Genomic DNA, 18,908 nt, shown 5'->3' on the forward strand with positions numbered 1-18,908 from the left:
TACATCACAGCAATGATCACCGGGATGATACATATGAAACTAACAGCAGCAACATGAGTTTGAAGAATAAACATCAGCTGATTCCTTCAAGGGCCCCAGATCAAGGGGTGGCTGCAGGTCGTCCACGAATCAGAAGGTTGGTGGTTTGATCCCCAGCTCCTCCAGTCCTTGGTCAAAGTGTCATTGGGCAAAATACTGAACCTGAAATGACCTCTGATGGTTCTTACATTAGTGTACGAGTGTGTGTGTACAGTGGAAGTGCTCTATATAGTGTAAAGTGCTTTGAGAAAAGTGCTATATAAGTGCAGCTCACTCAATTAAACTAGGATTTAGGTTTATTTCAACAAGGATCTTATTTTCATAGCTTTGACCATCCACTGGGTTGAGAGCCACTGACTTATAAGACTGATGGACAAAAGTTCCTGTTCAAGATGAAATTTATCCAGCAGCATGATTGAGCAAGTAAGTAGACAGATCTATAACCCTGGACTGTAGTCAAGTCATGTCTGAGGCAAGCCAAGGTCCAGACTCCAAGTGGGGGTCAGGTCAGATTCAGAACTGGGTCAAACTGGGTTCCAGACAACACAACACAACTAAACAGTGCTCGTTCAATATTTATTTGTTATATCTTGCTGTTGTATATAGTGAGGGTCAGCTGTGATGATCTCAGCACAGTCCTTACAACTTTTGAAAAGTTTTGAAAAGTGAAAGAACAGGAAACAACAGCGTAATGTGGCATTCTTTGCTCTGCAGTGATAACAACCCACAGGAAATATATAAAAACGCAGGGTATGAGAAACCAAATACTCCTGTGCAGTGTTACAGATCTGACATGTTAACACATGTGCATAAGGCTACATGTGTAAAACAAGGGTGCCATGGATCAACATCATCATTAGACACACAAACTCACTATTGTATAAGAGCATTACCTTTACCTGTAGGTGCCAGTGCACAGCTCAGTGCATGTGGTACTAAATGATTCTTCTCTTTCTTCTGTGTCTGGAGCTGATAGCAGAGCAGTCTCTCTAGTCTCTACAGCTGAACTGGAGACCAAAGGCTGTGATAAACTGATAAGACTGGTGGCTGAGTCCAAGTCAAAACACCCACAAGATGAAGAAAAATCTGAGATAGCGGCAAAAATGTGTCAAGAAAGGACTGAAGTATCACAGCTCTGCTTCAAACCCCACAGTGCGAAATTCAACCCTCAAGAGTTTTGGACGCTGAATCCCTACAAGCTCCAGAGATGCTGCTCTGTCCCTGACCTCCATGTGCAATGTGGGAGAGTAAAATTTGAATTTTCCAACAGGAATCAATGCAGAGTAATGTCATAGTCACATATAAGGCCATACTGTTTGCCCCCCAGTGCTTATCCACACTGTGTCGTCAGAAAAACCCATTACCAGCAGCAGGAGTAAAGAAGCATGCCGCCACGCCAGCATCATGACGACTTAGCACAACAATAAAAGCCTTTCAGACCTGCTGCCGCACCCGCAGAGTGTTTGCAAATTTACAAGGATGGAAAGCAAACGGTGATGGTGCTTGTGCCGAGCCGGACTGCGCGTGGGTGGGTTGGTGTGTGTTTGTCGTCTCGATCCTCTGGCGCCGGCAGCACTCTGGGGAGTAAGACGGCAAGAGATGGAGAGGGCAGTGCAAGGCAATCAAGGGAGAGGGATAGATAAATGGTTAATAGCTTTTACTCAGGGGACGGAGACAGACGCGGTGAGAGACGGAGAGAGCTATATGGAGACAAGAGAGGGGTAGAGAGCGAGATTGAGACACAGTGAAAGAGAGAAAGAAAAGCAATGGTAATTAGCTCTTGCTGTGTCTCCCCCTGGAGAGAAACAAGGAGGAAACTCAGTGCTTGAAGTAGCCCACGGTAATGGAACTTCTATTTTTTTCTGTCATTAATTCATGCCCCTTGTTTGCGACTCATTACTTGTCTTGTTGGCCTATTTTAGTGGCTTTCGTCTCAGTTCCCCGTAATACAAAGCAGGAAATGACTTTTTAAAATCCAGCTGGCAGATGATGGTTGCTGTTGAGAAGGCAGCCGTTGCTTGTATCAACAAATTGTTTCTGGCACTGACAACAACTGAGTCATCCCCAAGTTGTCTTTGCTTTAAAGTGAGAAATAAGCTTCCGTTTCTTCCACATACCGTTAAAACATGTCTTTCAGCAATAAAGGTAAGCTTGTGTGTTTTAGATGACTCACACGATGGCTTCTTTGTGCCAACTGTTGTGCGCTGAGTTGATGCCATGGCTCTCCGCTCTCTGGGCTGCAGTTGGTTAAATTGTGACCACAGTTGCTTGCCGCTGATTTCACTGGTGACACTTTCATCCAGAAAGAAGGAAGCAATCAGTAAAACCACCTGCAGTAGCATTTGGTTTGAATCAAAGACTTGGCTTCAAATGGCGCCATTACCCATGTTTCCAAGAACCCGGTTACAAGGAAGGAAGAAAGACAGACTGTACTGTAGTTTTTTTCCTCATTCTAGGGGCTTCACTGTTGATAAAGCTCAACATAATGTCTTGTTGACAAATGCATATGATTTAAACAAGTTTTAGCACAAAGAAACCAAAGAACAATGGTTATAATAATAATAATAATAATAATAATAATAATAATAATAATGTAATAGAGTGATTAATAATAATAAAGTGATTTAAAGTGATCAAATCGAATATGCACCTGATTTTTCTACATGGTTATATCCATAGAGTAGTTTACACCAAAAGCTTCCTGTCACAGAGCAAACACACTTCCTCTTAATCTAATGTATCAACCTGTGAAAAACACACTAGTGATGTCCTATGTCTTCTTACACTGTAAAGAGGCTATTTATAAGTTTTCTTTTCCACTGGATGTGGTTTCTTGCTGGGAGCAGGTGGTGGTGATTGTCGCTTGACAAGAGCTTTGACCATTGTTGCGTTTACATGACAAGAGGTTATAATATGCCCTCTGAGCAGGGCGACGTCTTCAGGGCTATAATTTGAGGCTAAAGCAATTCACTCTTGGAAAGTGACAAGATGGGCCGCAGTTAGCTGAACTCACAATGTCTCATTTAGACTGGTAAGTAAACAGCTGTTAATGTTTATTTTAGCAATGTAGCAGTAGCAAAACTTCCAAATAGCGCTTTTAAGTCACTCACACATGCCACTTAAGACTGAATCTGTTCGTATGACTGGTGATTTGTCTGGTAACTGTGAAAGCCAAATTTAGCAAAATCCATCCAATAGTTACCAAGATTAGTGTGGCTAAAAACATACACTATAATACACTAAACACAATGTGGCCATTGAGTGTTATTTTCTTTACTTCTTCACTAATTTCCTTTTCTTTTACTTTTCCACTTTCTGTACATTTCTGTTCTCTATGGTTTTATTTGCCTTTCTGTGTCAGGGAGTAATTTATACTCTTTATTTATAAATCACCTTTCACACGCAGTTAAAAAGGAATAGGAATAAAATTAACATCAGAGACATGCCTCTAAAACAGGATAAATAATTAAAACTATTACAACAAATGTCGTCAGTATGGAAAAAGTCATGAGAATAAAAGTGAGTTTTAAGAAGAGGTTCACAAGAGGACAATGAGTTTTCCTGTCATTGGTCCTCAGCTGAGGGACACGGACTTCTCACTTTCATTAACAAGTGAAGACTTGAAGCAGGGCTGTGACTGTGGATCTGAAGCAGCAGTAAGACTCATAGAGAATGAGTAGATCACAGATACAGAGCTTGACCATTCAAAGCTTCAAAATGAGCAGTAAAACCTTAAAGTCAATTTTAAAACTCACAGGTGACCAGTAAAGGGCAGGACAGACTGATGTGATGTGGCACATGGGCAGTTGCAGTCTTCGGACATTCCGGATGAAGCATGGATGACCTTTTCTACAACTGCAGCAGGATTGCACGGCTTTTGTCACCTGACTGACAAAGCACAACTCAGAGTCGAAAATAACACCCAGGTTACAAAAGTCTTAAAAATAAATAAAAAACAAGGAACCCAGACTAGACAAGAAATTGTTAATGCTGCTAGAGCTGAGGCCAGATGGTGTAATTACAATTACTCCTAATTTGGACACATTCAACCTGCAGGAAATAATTGCACATCCAACCGTTAATTTCATCAAGGCAGGACATAATAGATGTTGCATTGGTGGCATCAGGCTTTATCGGAATATACAGTTGGATACAGTTGTGTATTGTATTGCAATTGTATTTTTTCTATGTGTGATTTTCAGGAGGGGATTGCATTTTTAACCCCACAGCAGTAAATGAAAGGAGACTGAGAATAGACCCTTGTGGGACCCCACAAAGGAAAGGAGCATGATTAAGAAGTTGACGCCCATCGTGTCAAAGGCTGAGCTGAGGTCAAGGAAAACTAAAATGGAACACAGACCTGCATCAGCTGCAAGCAATAACTCTTCAGTGACTTTGACCAGAACACTCAGTGCTGTGCATAGAGTGAAAACCAGATTGATTTTTTTTCTAAAATTTTATTATTGTTTATAAAAATAAAAAAAATCTGTTGTATGGAGGTAATTTTTCCTAAAATGTTGGACAGAAATAGCAGCTTAGAGACCAAAGCGGTCCAGAGAGGGCTTTTTTAAGAGGGGGTGAATGGTCACATTTTTAAAAGTGGAGGGAAAAATGCCAGTAGACAGAGAACTGTCAACAATAGCTAAAATATCTGGAAATGCCGCTTTTAAAAACCAAGTGGGAATTCAGTCTGAAGGGCAGCTGGATGATTTTTAAAGAGAAACTGTGTGTTTCAGAGATTCCACTGAAGTGAGTCAGTGCTGGAGCTGAGCAGGAATCAACAATACGCTCTCTGAATTCAGTGTTAATGTGCTGCTGAATCTCCACTTCCTTGTTATAGAAATTCCTCAGGTCTCTTTGGGGAGGATTGAACCACCGATCGCAGTGTCTTTGGTTTTAAAGAGAATTCTGGGATTACGGCTGTTTAGGCATCAACTGTGAGACATAAGAGTTCCTTGCTTCTTTGACTGCACACACACATAAAACAGACATGACATGTTTAAGAGAAGCAAGGGAATCAGTGTGTTTGTCCTTCCTCCATTTCCAGTTCTGCCTCCTTGCCTTGTTATTTGAATCATGGTAGAGAGGATTGTGACTTTTTGTATCTAACAGGAACTTTAGAGTCTAAAATATTTGTGCATGAGCTCTACAGTGAGACCACACTGCTCATAGGTATGAAATATTAAATAAAGCATTTTAGGCATTAAAATCTTGATGGAAACAAAGAGTGAATTTAGGGTGTGGGAGCAAATCAGTGTAAAGGAGTTTAGGGTCAGCAGAGAAGAGCACTGCTCTGTTGTGATGAGGGATGGCAAAATCAACCTAATTCTTATCTCTACACAGAAAGCAGTGGAGAGCACAAGGGTGAGTGTACGTCCTCTGTAACGGCTGAGATCTTTAATATATCGAGTATCGAATATATTGAGTAAGAGAGTCTAAAAATCTGATAAAAACAGAGGTAAAGGAGGAGGAGGACAGGCAACAAAGATGGACAGTAAAATCAGCAATATTAAGAACTCTGTCATGCTGAAACATAATGACTGAATTAAGAAACTCTGTAGATGAAACTTTGTATTTGCTCTTTCTTGATGGTGGAAAAATAACTGAGTAAGACCGGAGAACAACAAAAATGATTTCCTTGCCTCCAAGAATAAGAACTCTGATTATGACCAACAGTCTTGAATGCATCCTGATGAATATGCCCCTCAAATTCTCTCTCTTACATCTTACATGAAGTAAACAGAAATGAGCTGTTTCAACCGAGGCTTTGAGACTGTGGGTAAATTTTGATTTTAAATGTTGCTGCTCAGTGATCCTAACAGGGAGGAAGGAGTCAGTGTGGAAAAGTAAACCAGCAGCAGCAGCAGGGCCCACACTCTCAGGGACAGGACTACTGTATGAAGTCCAGAGCCGGGGATGCTGGGCAGGGTCAGGCTGGGGAAACTGACAGTTATGGCTAAAAGCAGTAAAAATTAATCAAAGTAGTATTGAGTTTTTCCCTCTTCATTTCCTGTTGGGATGGAAACCATCATTTAAAAAGAAAAAAAAAGTCCCAATTGGTCCAGAATCAAAATCACTAATACAACCAAGCCCAGCAGGAGGTTTTAAACTTTCCATAAAACAGTGCAGATTGAAAAAACAGTGAGGATAGAGGCTGAATGTCGAGGAGAACCAGTCATAAATGTATGTGTGTATGTAATATGTGATGTCAGTATGCCAGCTTTACATATCTAATCATTGAGTCTCCATTAATTAAAACCGCTCAGTGTCAGGGTGTCCAGTGTAAATGAAAAGCTTTGGACGGAGCTGTGGGAGATGTAGAGAGATAAGAAGCTTGTTCGGTGCAGTGGAAGTGAGTGACTGACCACCTGAGCAGATGTTTGCATGGGAGGGGGGGGGGTATGTGTGGTGAAGAGGTCACTAGAGCTGAATGGAACAGGTGGTCAGGTACCAGCTGTAGGAGAGAAAACATTTGAGAGTGGGATGGTGAGAGGGGTGTGCCTGAGATCCTCAATGGGCCACTAAGTTGATCACAATTCACTTTCCAGCCCTGCAACCTCCACAGACTGGGACTGTAAGACAGAGGAAAAGAGCCACGATGGAGAGGACAGACAGAGTTTTGTGGAATTTGCTGGGAGCAGTTTGCTCAGGGGAGAAAACTAACAAACTCAGCCTCCAAACAGGAGCCTACAGCAGTGAAATGGCTCAGGTCCAGCCCAGGGGTAGAAACTAACCGACGAAGGCCCAGGAGCAGGCCCACAGAACAGGGTTCAGCAAGAGAAAACACACCAGGTAGCTCACAGAGGTGCTGGCTGCGCTGGTTCTCTCAGAGCAGAGAATAAAGGCTCCTGCTGTGTGTGCGTGTGTGTTTTGCTGTTCAGGTTGCCTTCATTCAGCTGACCTTTGGCAACACACTCACAATAATGGCAGCCTCTCCAGGACCTTGACATATCAGGGTCCTGTTAGATGGAGCAGGCAGTTGTTTGTAGAAAAGATAGAGGGCACGGCTGGTGGCTGGTGATTTCACAGTGTATGATGCAGCTGATAAAATAAAATAAATTCAGTGGTTGTTCACAGTCCATTAGAAAAGCACCTACTTTATGTACTTTGTCTTAATTTGGCTTTTTACAGTGACAGTTGGTGTTGTGTATATTTTGTACAAATTTCACGTTATTAACATTTCATCTGTTTGCACACTTCACACTTGTTTCACACCCAGTTATCTTAAGAGAAGGAGCCTCCTCAGTTACGGCTTACACAAGGTATTTTTCTCCTTAATGAGATTTTTGTTGAGTTCTGACAGCGAAGGTCTGTGATTAGTCAGTATTGTTTGTTTAACTAATTGTGGAATAATGTGGCTCTTTCCTATGCAAATGAAGACTTAACTTATATTAACTGCTGTGCTGCAGACAGCTATTGTTTAAGTTATATAAGGCTGGGAGTTGGGCTAAACAAGATGCATGAGGTGTGTATTATGCAGGGAATAAACAGATGTTCACTGGTGGTGCAGTTAATGCTGGAACACAAACTGAACAGTCCAAATGTAAACAAATAACCACAGTAAAGATCATTTAAAAATTGTTAAGTCAGTATTAAAACTTTAAAAACTACATTGACTGGTCTCTGGAAAGGCTCTGCCACCCTTCCAGTCACTTTGAGCTCTGTTTTCCAGAAAATATTAGATGAAAATGTAAGAGAGGAGTTTTGTTTTGACCATTTTAAGATGAGTTTTAACTGCAAGAAATATCAGTTCCAGGGTAAGTAATCATGTGTTTATAATAATAAATAATTGACATGAAAAATAACAGGCATAAAATGGCAAAAAAAAAGAAAGTACAGAGCCACTGGGTGAAATTAGCTTGGTGGCTTTGCTTATCCTGGTCCTTAAACAAAGACACAGGACTGAAAATGTTGGAGTTGATGCAGCACAGGAACTACAAAAAAGGAGTAACTCTAAAGAGGTCATGTAAAGAAGTTACATTATACAACTTATCTAATTTCAAGGATATTATTAATTATGGAGCAGTGATAGGATATATTTCTCTTGGAAGGGCAAATACCATGTATGTGCTCAAGGCTGGATCATCAACCGGGTAAAGTTGGAAACAACTGCAGGGCCTCAGACCCCAAATGGCCCCGAAAGCCAGAGGTTAAGTGTGTGTCAGTTGGTTTTGCTACTTTGATTAATTGCAAATTAAAGAGTGAATTGGCACCATTAAGTGCGCTATCAACCAAGGTGAGACTGGCATACTTTTTTGGTCATGTCTTGTAGGACTTTGTGTCAAAATCTGTGTTAAATCAAATGACCTCTGCATTATTCCAACACAGAAATAATGGTTACACCTAAGGATTCCCCGCCACTGATACCAATACCGATCATCTATGAGTGAGATCATTTTTATTGTTTTGTTCTAGCAGCTTTACTTTGTTCAACAGAGCAGTACAAGGTATGAGATGCACCTTTTCTTTTGGAATTTGCCACATTTGGACCATTTTTCTCAATGCAGCTTCCAGTGCTGAAGCAGTATGGGAGCTGGAAAACTCTTGGGAATGCAGAAGCATTACAAAGTTGAAAATCTGCATCAGTCCAATGAGCTGTCAAACTCAGCACTGACATGGGGCTGAAGTCTGAGCTCCGAATATCACTCGTGAAACTAATAGAAGACGAAACACCTTTCTTTCAGGAGGCAGTCAGTGTGGGAATACACAGCCTGGTGAAGCTCAGGTAGGGCAACACCTGTAAAAGACTGGGAAAGTTAGTGGGGTCCATGTGAAAGAGCAGTCAACAGAATCCTGTGTCACTGAATAGTTGCTGTCTCCCTTTCTCTCTTTCTCTGCTGCTATTTTAACAAACTCACCGTGCTCTGCTAGGTGCTTCTTCTTCAAGTGCTGTATTGAATTAGTTTTGAAGCTTTTTAATGTGCTTCCCCCACAACGGCGTACATCATATCAGTATCACACACTACACTACAAAGCACACCGTGCTTCTCTCAGCCGCAGACACCAGTGTATTAACCAGAGGTGATCTAGAAGCATTAATGCAGATCTACTGATCACATATTTTTTTAATGAAAATCGAATCAGTTGGGGCATCTCTAGCTGCACTGGTATGGAAACTTAGAAGTAACAGGGTATATACTCATTGCAAAGAGCGTGGTGGGTGGGAGGTCAGTAAGGACTCAATGGCACGTTTATGCCACTGGGAGCCCTTACAGGTTAATCCAACCGTACCATGGATGACACAGTAGCCTAATGGTTGGAGAGGCCAATCTTCACCTTGATGATTCCAGCCCAGACTCTGGTACTGGTGAGGATCCACACCACTGGAGCATCCTTGACAACAACATCTTATCAGGCTCCATCCTCTGAGGAGCTGTAACAAACTCTCTAAGGGAAACTAATTAAGTGTTAAATTAAGATTTTATAGGATTAAGGCCTGTCTTGATTAAGTCAAAGAGAGAGCCAGCAAAATGCCCAGCAGCAGTAATTGTTCACTCAACTGTAAGCAAATGAAATGTTTAGTCAGATTGTATTGGCGTGTTTACTGAACCATAGAGCAGGTGATGTTGTGTGGGGGTTTTGCCTAACGGCTAATCTATGGTAAAGAAAATTGACAGAAATTTCTATAACCACTGTGCACACACGCCCCTGTCAGAAAGTATCCAGCTAGTTTTGAAATGTCAATCAAGAATATACACCCCTGAAAACTGCAGGATGAGTCATCCAAACTTTAGAGCAAACCTTCTTTGTGATAATAAACAGTAAGAGAGACAGAGTGGATGGGAGCAGCAAAACTGGGATCCTGGTGAAGGGTGGCTGACAAAAGATATCAGAGAAATGGGAGATGGAAAGAAGTGTGTAATAAATATTTAGAAATAATTACATGCATGCCTATAATTTGATTAGAATGACAGTGGAAATAACTGTGGAAACTGTCATAAATGCATTGACTCTTTGGGGACTCTCTGGGGAATATTGGTGTGACCACAAGCCATGCACACTGTCTGCTTTGCTAAAAGTTTAGTAAGATTAATTAGACCTGTACAGCTGCAACCACAAACAAACATACAAACAAACAGCATGGTTAACCAGCAGTAGAGACCTGGTGGCTGCTCTTTCGAGATGGATCAATTTCTTTCTCATTAAAACAGATAACAGAATACAGACATTGTAGGTTTGTTACAAGAAGTCCTTCAACCTGAACAATCACAGAAGTCATTTTTTCAACCCTCTGACACAACCCATAGAAATGTCAGATGAAAAAGCGGGCCTACAGCAGCATGCGTGCTGGACTTTGGTTGTCATGGTTACAACAATAACACACAAGCTGTGAGCAAATTCAGGGGCCACATCCTTCGGAGGCTGCATTTGAAGACTGACTGCATCACAACGGCACGACTACACTGTCCCATTTTGAGGGCTCCTTCAAGTGCGGCAAGAAATGCAGCCTTCTTTTCCTGGGCCATGAAAGATTGAATGGGTAGATCCTTCGTGGCTCAACCTATCCCAAGGTTCATTGCTTGGTGGTTATGAAAATAATATTGCAAACAACACCAAAAATGAAAATTACACTTATATATATATATATATATATATATATATATATATATATATATATATATGGTCTACATAGGGCCACGCCTTGCTTGACCAGGTCCTCTGAAGGGTGCAATCCCTGAATTGGGACACATCTGCAGACTGTACCGACAGCGGCATTCCAGACCTTCGAGGCCATGGTTACAATACTTAATGGTCATGGCTTGGTTAGGTTTAAGAAAAGGTCGTGGTTTGGGTTAAAATAAGTACTTCCTTAACATTAGACAATCTTTAACAACATGGTTAACTTTGTTGAACAGTCACAGATAATGGAGAAAACATAAACTGCTACTTCCACATGGGAATCGAACACTGTTCTCCTGTGTCATATTCCTGTGTTTTGGCCCATCCAACCTCCTCCTGGACTGCCACTCTATAAACCATATCACCAGACCTTTCCCTTTGCTCCTGTCATAATAATAACTACAGCCAGTAGATGTTGCCTAGCAACAAAACGTAACTATGGGTCATAATAACCTGCTGCTAGGACGACCTAAGAGCTCGTTATTTTACAAGAGGATATTCTCCTTCGGTATTTGTTGCTTGCTATAGCTAACTTAGCAAAAGTTGGACTTGAAGCTGGAACTGAGAAACCTGTCTTCAAAAATATGATGAACAAACTGACCATCCAACAGGCACTCATGTTTCACACAGCCATTGTTCAGGTGTACAGAGATGAGGTTTCAAACAAATTCTAAATAATTGCTTCAGTCACTGTTTCAGTGCAGAGCCAGCTGCAACACCAACATGCCTTTGAAGAAGATAAGTGTGTAACCCCCCCCCCGGTATGATCTGTTAACTGTGCCCTGCCTTCTCTATGACAGCAGGCTTTTCACACCTTCTTAGATGTAGCCATTTGGAACGACCATAAACGCCCTCAAGAGGAGGTCAAATGACACTTGCCAACTAGTTTGTTTTCAACTTGCAGGCATGGACCCAATAAAATAGATGCTAATATTGCCAGATCACTACCCTTTAACCACTTAAGCCCCAGGCCATTTTGTAGAATTTCCACCTGAAAAAACCCAAGTTTAAGCAATAATAGCTCCACAACTGTCAGGCAAAAGTGAGCCACCTTGATCTCTATGGATAAGGGGCAACTGGCAGAATTTGGAAATAAGTCTCGCTGTCACTGTGACGAATGTTTACTTTTGCCTCAACAAACTTCTGAATTAGAGAATGAATAACACCCTTTTAACAATGAGTCAGAATTGGCTTCTCCATTTTATCCATTTGGAGAGCCAAGTGTGCCAAAGAGATTTTCTGCCTCCTGAGAGGTCGTCTAAGTGAAAAATCTCTTGATTTCCATTGCAATTGGCACAACAGCCACAGAAACAGGCAACTTGCCCACTGCCCCAAAATCAGAGCCCATCTCCGTTCCTGGTGGTTTGAGATAAACAAGAAGCACAGATTTCTGGGTTAAAGATGTAGGTCTCTGTAGGTCTGTGCTGGCTCGATGTGCTTTATTTAATCATGTGCCTTTAATATTATTATATTTTTTTAGTATTGTTATTATTTTTTTTTATCTTTACTCTGTGCTTTTTCTTATTTTCCTCATTTACTTTTCAGTTTTGTCTCCTTTCTCCTGTTTTTCTCTGTGGGCTTTGGATGAACTGCGTCACATAAATAAAGTTTTTTCTTTCACACTAACAAAGCTGACCTTCCTCTGGTTTACTGAGTCACATTTTTGCTTTACTGTATATACAAGTTATTTATCTGTACATGTGCAGGCAAAGGTTGGATAATACAGTAATCCAACCACCCATGGGCCCCAGACATTACGGGGCCCAGTGGCTTCAGCTTTATTGAGCAGCAAATCCTTGTGGTAATTTGATTAATTGCAATTGTAAGTATCTAATAAATCATTTATTACTCACTATAACTCTGTTTCTATTTTTTATTTGCAAGCAGATATATGTTGATACATTTGTCAACAACTACAACTTGTGAAGGACCTGAAATGAGGGACTAAGCTCCTTGTACATTTTCACAGATTCTTTCTTCAACACTAGAAATAAAGTCTGTATTTGAAAATTGTTTAATTGGTTAGTTAACCCCTCTAACCCTACCCCTCCCTTATCTTCCTTGGTTCTTACGATATAATTGCTGCTGTGGCAGCAGAGTAATGTCTTATACAAGGTAGTGGGTCAGACGGGGATAGTGGATGGAAAGCTGAGCAGTCGTACGTCTGCAGTGTCCGCTCCAATCTCATCGGTCTGAGCAATAGGAGAGCAATAAAGGATTTGACCAGAATTGGTCTCAGCTTTTATTGCACCCTGAAGTGTGTCACGTCTGCAGAACATGACCTCTGCTGGGGGCACTAGAGACAGAAATATAACCCAGTAGAGTGTGTGGTGATTTCTGCAAACAGCCCTTTTCCTTGGCACTAAATCTTTTCAACCGTTGCAGTTCTGTATCCCTATGCATGAGTGCACTTGAGCCATGCACTGTCCAATGCCGCAGATCAGCTGTTTGAGTCATAAAGGGCTGTTTGATAAAGCAGTGAAAATATTCATAGTACAGTTTTTTTGTTTCTGTTATTGTCATTTGGGCATTTTCTAAGTGGCTAAACTACTTTTTGTTCTTGGTGTCCCCATCCACAGCAGTGCATCGCTCTGCTCTTGTGCAGGTTCTCCTGCCTGTTTGTTCAAAGTGACAGAATGCTAATCTGAATCTAATGCAGGCAATACAGTACACTGACTGTATACTTCATAAAAGCCCACATCAAATAACCTGAACTGTCACTTAAATGTTAAGGAAAGATAGTGATTTTGGTGAAATATTGAACTAGTGCTTCAGGTTAGAGTTGACTTCTTTGAGATTTAGCTGCTAGTGCTTTGACTGAATGTTCACCAATCACCAAGCACTTTATTAGGAAGACCTGTACACCTGCTTATTCATGCAATTATCCAATCAGCCAATCATGTGTTAGGAGAGCAATGCATAAAAGCCTGCAGATACAGGTCAGGATCTTGAGTCAATGTTCACATCATGATTTGATTGTTGGTGTCAGGTTGGCTGGTTTGAGTATTTCTGAAACTGCATCTGGGATTTTCACACACATCAGTTTCTAGAGTTTTTACTCAGAATGAAGCCAATAACAGAAACCATCCAACGTGAACAGAAACTTCTAGTTGATGAGAGAGGTCAGTAAACTGAAAAAAAGAAAAAAAAAGAAAGAAATTCACCCTTTGGGATGTGGTAGAACAGGAGATTGGCAGCATGACTGTGCAGCTGAGAAATCTGCAGAAATGATGTGGTGCAGTCATGTTAACATGGAACAGGATCTCAGTTTCAGGAAACTCCTTAACTGAGAGCTTTTTTTTTTTGCTTAGTTTTTTTTGTTTTAGAATCTGCATTTGTTCTTTCAAATCCGCCTCAGCACTGATGAAGAAAAAAGCAGCTGACCACAGGAGTCCTCTGAACCAGCAAAGTTTCAAAAGAACCTGTCTTAACCAGCCCACTGGATATAAAAACAAAATGGAACTTATGAACTAACTTGAAAGGCAACCACAAAGCCTTAGTGAGAGCACCAGACTGTTCACTGCAGCCTTTCTGGGAATACTCGTTCACACAAGGATGCCTTTTGTACATGTGGGAGCAGTAAATTGCTCACAGTGCAAGTGCTTGAACGAGCAAGGGTGTCTTTAACTTGCTCACAGCTGCTCTCTTATTTCACACACGTTTTGTCATTATTATTTTGTCTCCACAGGCCCAGTGCTAGTGTGGCTGAAGAAAGGGCGACCAAGGCCAATGACAATGTTTATGTGAAAAATAGATGAGCGTAGGAGATTACAAAGAGAAAGGTTAAGGTGTTTCTCTGCCTGGAATTGCACTGACCTTTACTCTGGGACTAAAAACACTCTGAGAAAGACTTGAGAGTTATTTATTTTGTGTCCCATGTTTACTTTCAGCAGGGAGAAGGGCTATTCCTGAAATTATGGTGCTTCCGCTCAGCTCACACTGTCTAAGTTGCGTGGGCATGGCAGCTGCGTCACTGAACTGCCAGCTCTGTAGTTTTACACTGAGTTTGCCTTGGATGTGGCCATCAACACTCAAATGTTGGATTTCTTTTCATCGTAAACCTTGTTAACCTGATCTACCCTCGCTCAGAGCAAGACAGGAGATTGCACCGGAAAACTAAAAAATTTATATTTTTTCATGTCTGTTGTCATATTCGGATTCAAACAAGACATTGAAACGTTAGTAAAAGGTGTCAGTTTTATTTAATGTTGGTACGATGTCAATATCACTATTTCACTAACATGTGTTCCCTGTGTTTTTCTTGCTGGGAACTGCATGTGTTACATGTGAAAAATAGGCAAGACACATTATAATACAGAGAGGTTGGTCAATGTGTAACAGCAAATAAAAGAAGCATAAAAATAAAGGTAAAAAGCATAGTAAGAAAACAGTATAAAAACACAGGTTATAAAACAGATAATAGATTAGGCAGTGTGTCCACTCCAGAGTGTTAACATGGACACGGAAATGAAAACCACCGTTTAAATGCAAAAAAATCATTAGGGTCATTCACCTAAGGTTTAAGCCTTCAGCAGCAGCCAGTGGGGCTCTGCTGCAGGGTTTGTGTCTCTATGAATGGATAGCAGGTCTGTTGGAAGCCTGTCTGATTATAAATGGTGCAAGATATATTGTATGTGTGAAAAAGGAAAAACTGAACGTTTCTGTTTAGTGAAGTGGAGACTGAGGACTGTATCGTAATGCTTTCAAACATGCACTGCAATCCTAACTTATCTAGACATTACCTAGACGTATGTGAGAATATAAACATCTGAATCAGCATTAAAATGCACCTGACCCTGCCTGCAGCTCCCAAGTCTGTCAAATGTTGAGTTGTAAATAAAGCAGGTCATTTTCTGGAGAATCCACAATGAGCAGTGACGTTTCTATCATGTGACTGGCCGAAAGAATACAAAAAAAAAACAGACAACAATACTGATGAGCCGGTCGCCTCATCTATTATCTTTAATGAGCCCTTAACTAAACACTGTGTCCCGCAGCATGGTTTTGTGCATCGTGCTTCCTGCACGTTGCCACCCCTCACCTAAACCAGACAGTATTACATCGGGGACACTGCCTGTGTTGCGTGTGCTTGGAGGCTGCAGTCGCTGAGCTGCTGTGGAGAAGCACGCATGTGTTCACACCAGCCGCGTGTCTGCTGCAGTGCTCCTACTGCCAGCTCTATCTGTTTACAGAGAGTTTGCAGGATACTGGAATGTCGACAGTCAGCGTCAGTTTTATGTACTGTTGCTGGTATGACGTCTATATGACATCAACAGGACTTCTGCTTGTCTATTTTCGCAGAGAGCCGCGCATCACGTGTGGGATGCAGAATCTCTAGCTCATGTGACACAGCTACAATGGCGTGAGACGTGTGCCTTGTAGGCAGTGTACTTGCTTTAATCTGCTAACATGAGCGCAGAAATGATAACCAAGATGTTTCGCAGTCACCACGCAGCTAGTGAGTTGTGTGGAGGTGGGGGGGGGGGGGCAGTGTTCAAGGTAAACCTCCCTGAAAGCCTCTTTGTTGAGCTGAAGAAGAGGTCAAGATAAATAAAGAGATGTGTCTATTAGACGGCACAGAGAACATGATATATCCCGTATCAGATATTTCTGCTAACAAAATGCAGCTTTCTCTTTAGCTGAGTCAGGAAAGGCACTGGTGAAGCTGCAGAAGAGCACGAGAGGTGGAATCAGTGGGAAGGGGTCACTGTAGAAGTTTAGATGTGTGCATGGATCTAAGACAAGACAGAGAAAGATGTGCACTCACATCTCTTTATGCAGTGCTGAAAGAGGACAAACTCAACCCACCTCTGACTTTTGAACTTAGGTGCACTTTTGTGGCATCATTACGTCTCATAGGAAGATGCTGCAGACACAACACAGACACTTTTAGAAAAGGCCACAGTAAAGTACTGTCTGAATGTGGTGGCGGGGGTTTGGGCATGTTCTTGTGCTTTCTACTGAAAATTTTAAACAAGATTCCACAAACATGGACCGATGTTTGTCTGAAAGCGCTGGAAGATTTCTCCTAAGTTTACCCCGGGACAAAGTAAATGTATTGACACAGAGTAAACTATCTCTTCATGTGAACACCTGGAAACATAGGGCCATGTTATTCTTAAAGCTCCTAAAGAGGCCTTTCTGACATGAAGGTGCAATGTCTCCTCGTTCTTTGTTTGCCGGGTTATTGACGGTTGAATGTGGTTGAATATGAGTAAATATTGCATACATGAGAATTTGGAAGTAGACTGATTAAATTTGGAAGAAATTTGTGTCTTCATAACGCAACACGGAAAGCAGATTAAACATGGAAGTGCATGAAACTTAAATTTTCATGAAGTCATGTAATTTAAATGAAATAATGAAAAAAATGTATTCATAAAATACATAATGAAATGATACATACATGATGAAATGACAATAACTGAAATCTTTTTTAACCTCTGGGGTGTGTGTATTTGTCTGTTTCATTAATGTGTCCACTTTTTGCTCCAGCTCATGAGTTGCAGTTCTGGGACAATACAGGATGGAAAAGGCTGCAGGTTGTTGGAGGATCACTGATGGTAGGAGTCAAGGGAGGAATTGCAGTTGGACTTTTTTGGTGCCTGTTCCTCGCCAATTCTGGCGACGACACCATGGGTACATGGGGTTGAGACCTCCTGAGTTGAGTCAGTTTCCTTGCAAAGACCACTCACTTTGTCTCATCTAACGTGCGTTTCGATCAGATATTTATCCAACCTGGAGAGCTGGATTTTGTTGCTAATCAGGAAGTCAAGACATTTTAAACTTCTGTGGTAGGAAGTGAGAACTGTGTCAATCCAGGAAAACCATGAAAATAACAGAAATGCAATTCAGTACCTTTCAAGCTTAAACCCAGAACCTTTCTGTTATAAAGCAGAATTGATTTGATCTTTGGAACAAACTGTTGTATCAACGACCTAAATCCCTCACTTATGCTGCTGCTTTAACTTTACATCTGCCTCCTGCATGTGATTCTGTCTTTTATTATCTGTGACAGATGTACTGAAATTTGGAAGAGGTGTGTGCCTTCATAACGCCTCAAAGAAAGCAGCTAGGGAGATGGGGACATGTGTGAATATGAAAATATTTTTGTTAGTCTTACCGTGCATTTCCATATTTGCTCAGAGGTTCCAGCTCCTGCTGGTTTTTCACAGTGTGAAACTTTCAGGTGATGCTTCAGATTGTGGTGTCATTGCAGAAACACAATCCACACTGTTTATCACTCTGTAAACAATGAGAAATATCACACTGAATTGTGTCTTTGTGTCCTCTTCAGAGTCTCTTAAAATGCACTCCATTTGGTGATATACACATCTGGTACCTGTGCCTTCAGAGATGAAGGGTGAAACTGACTTAAATCAGTTCTGGCTGAAAGATGGCATCACGATGAAAAAGTGTGTCACTGTCATTTTGTCACTCTGGGTGAACAGAAAATTGAAAGTTTAAAGTTCAAGTTCGAAATTTCATCAATTTTCTACAGATAGGTGAAAAAAAGTACATTTTAAAAGTTCAAATGTCCATAAAATTACTTGACTTGAGATGAGGCTCCGATACATACATTTCAACAGGTTTGTTAAACGTTGTAAAGAGTTTTCATCAGGAGTTTAGAGTTTAGAGAGCTCATGTGGTCAACACTGCTAGCTTTCAAACCACTTCCTGAATGGGAAGAAATCGGTTGTGTCAGTAGGGAGTACTCAGAAATATATGTATAGAGTTCTGTGGAGTTCTGTGAGTGCTGTGGTGATAACTCAGAGCTGATTGGTAGCCAACATTAAAATGTAAAGGAAGTATTTGCAAGTTTTGCTGTTGCTACATCGCCAATGCTCGCATTAAAAGTTGTTTACTTACCAGTCCAGAAGAAACATTGCGAGTTCAGCATCAAACTTCATTCCTTTACTCGCCAATAGCTGTGTCCAGAGGTGGAAAGCAACGCCAGCGTTAACTCTTGTCTCTATCACATCTTTTCTTCTACTGAAGTTAGCATGCTAACCAGCTAGCCCATGCTCATCTCATCCCTCGCCGATAGTGACTCACTGTCGCCTCCAGCCTGCCCAGAAAACAAAATGCTGCTCAGAGGATGTATTATAACCTCTGGTCTTGTAAACACAACAATGACTTAAGCTCTTGTCAAGTAAGAGGCACCACCAGCCGCTCCTGGCAAGAAACCATGTTTGGCAGAAACTTATGAATAGCCCCTTTAACCCTCCTGTTATGTTCCGGGTCAAATT

General features: G+C 41.3%; 1 long non-coding RNA gene across 1 annotated transcript; it reads right to left on the reverse strand.

Annotated features, from left to right (window-relative positions):
• Positions 1-14,855: 14,855 nt before the first annotated feature.
• LOC139605917 (uncharacterized) lies at positions 14,856-18,531 on the reverse strand. The gene is made up of 3 exons (XR_011684501.1): positions 18,002-18,531; positions 17,783-17,904; positions 14,856-17,467 (listed from the first exon to the last, which is right to left on the reverse strand). It is a non-coding gene; the product is annotated as an uncharacterized lncRNA (long non-coding RNA).
• Between the last annotated feature and the right edge of the window lie 377 nt (positions 18,532-18,908).

Source organism: Trachinotus anak, unplaced genomic scaffold, assembly GCF_046630095.1.
Source record: "Trachinotus anak isolate AG129_WGS33_773 ecotype Australia unplaced genomic scaffold, CSIRO_AGI_Tana_v1 ptg000021l, whole genome shotgun sequence".
NCBI classification, from domain to species: Eukaryota; Metazoa; Chordata; class Actinopteri; order Carangiformes; family Carangidae; genus Trachinotus; species Trachinotus anak.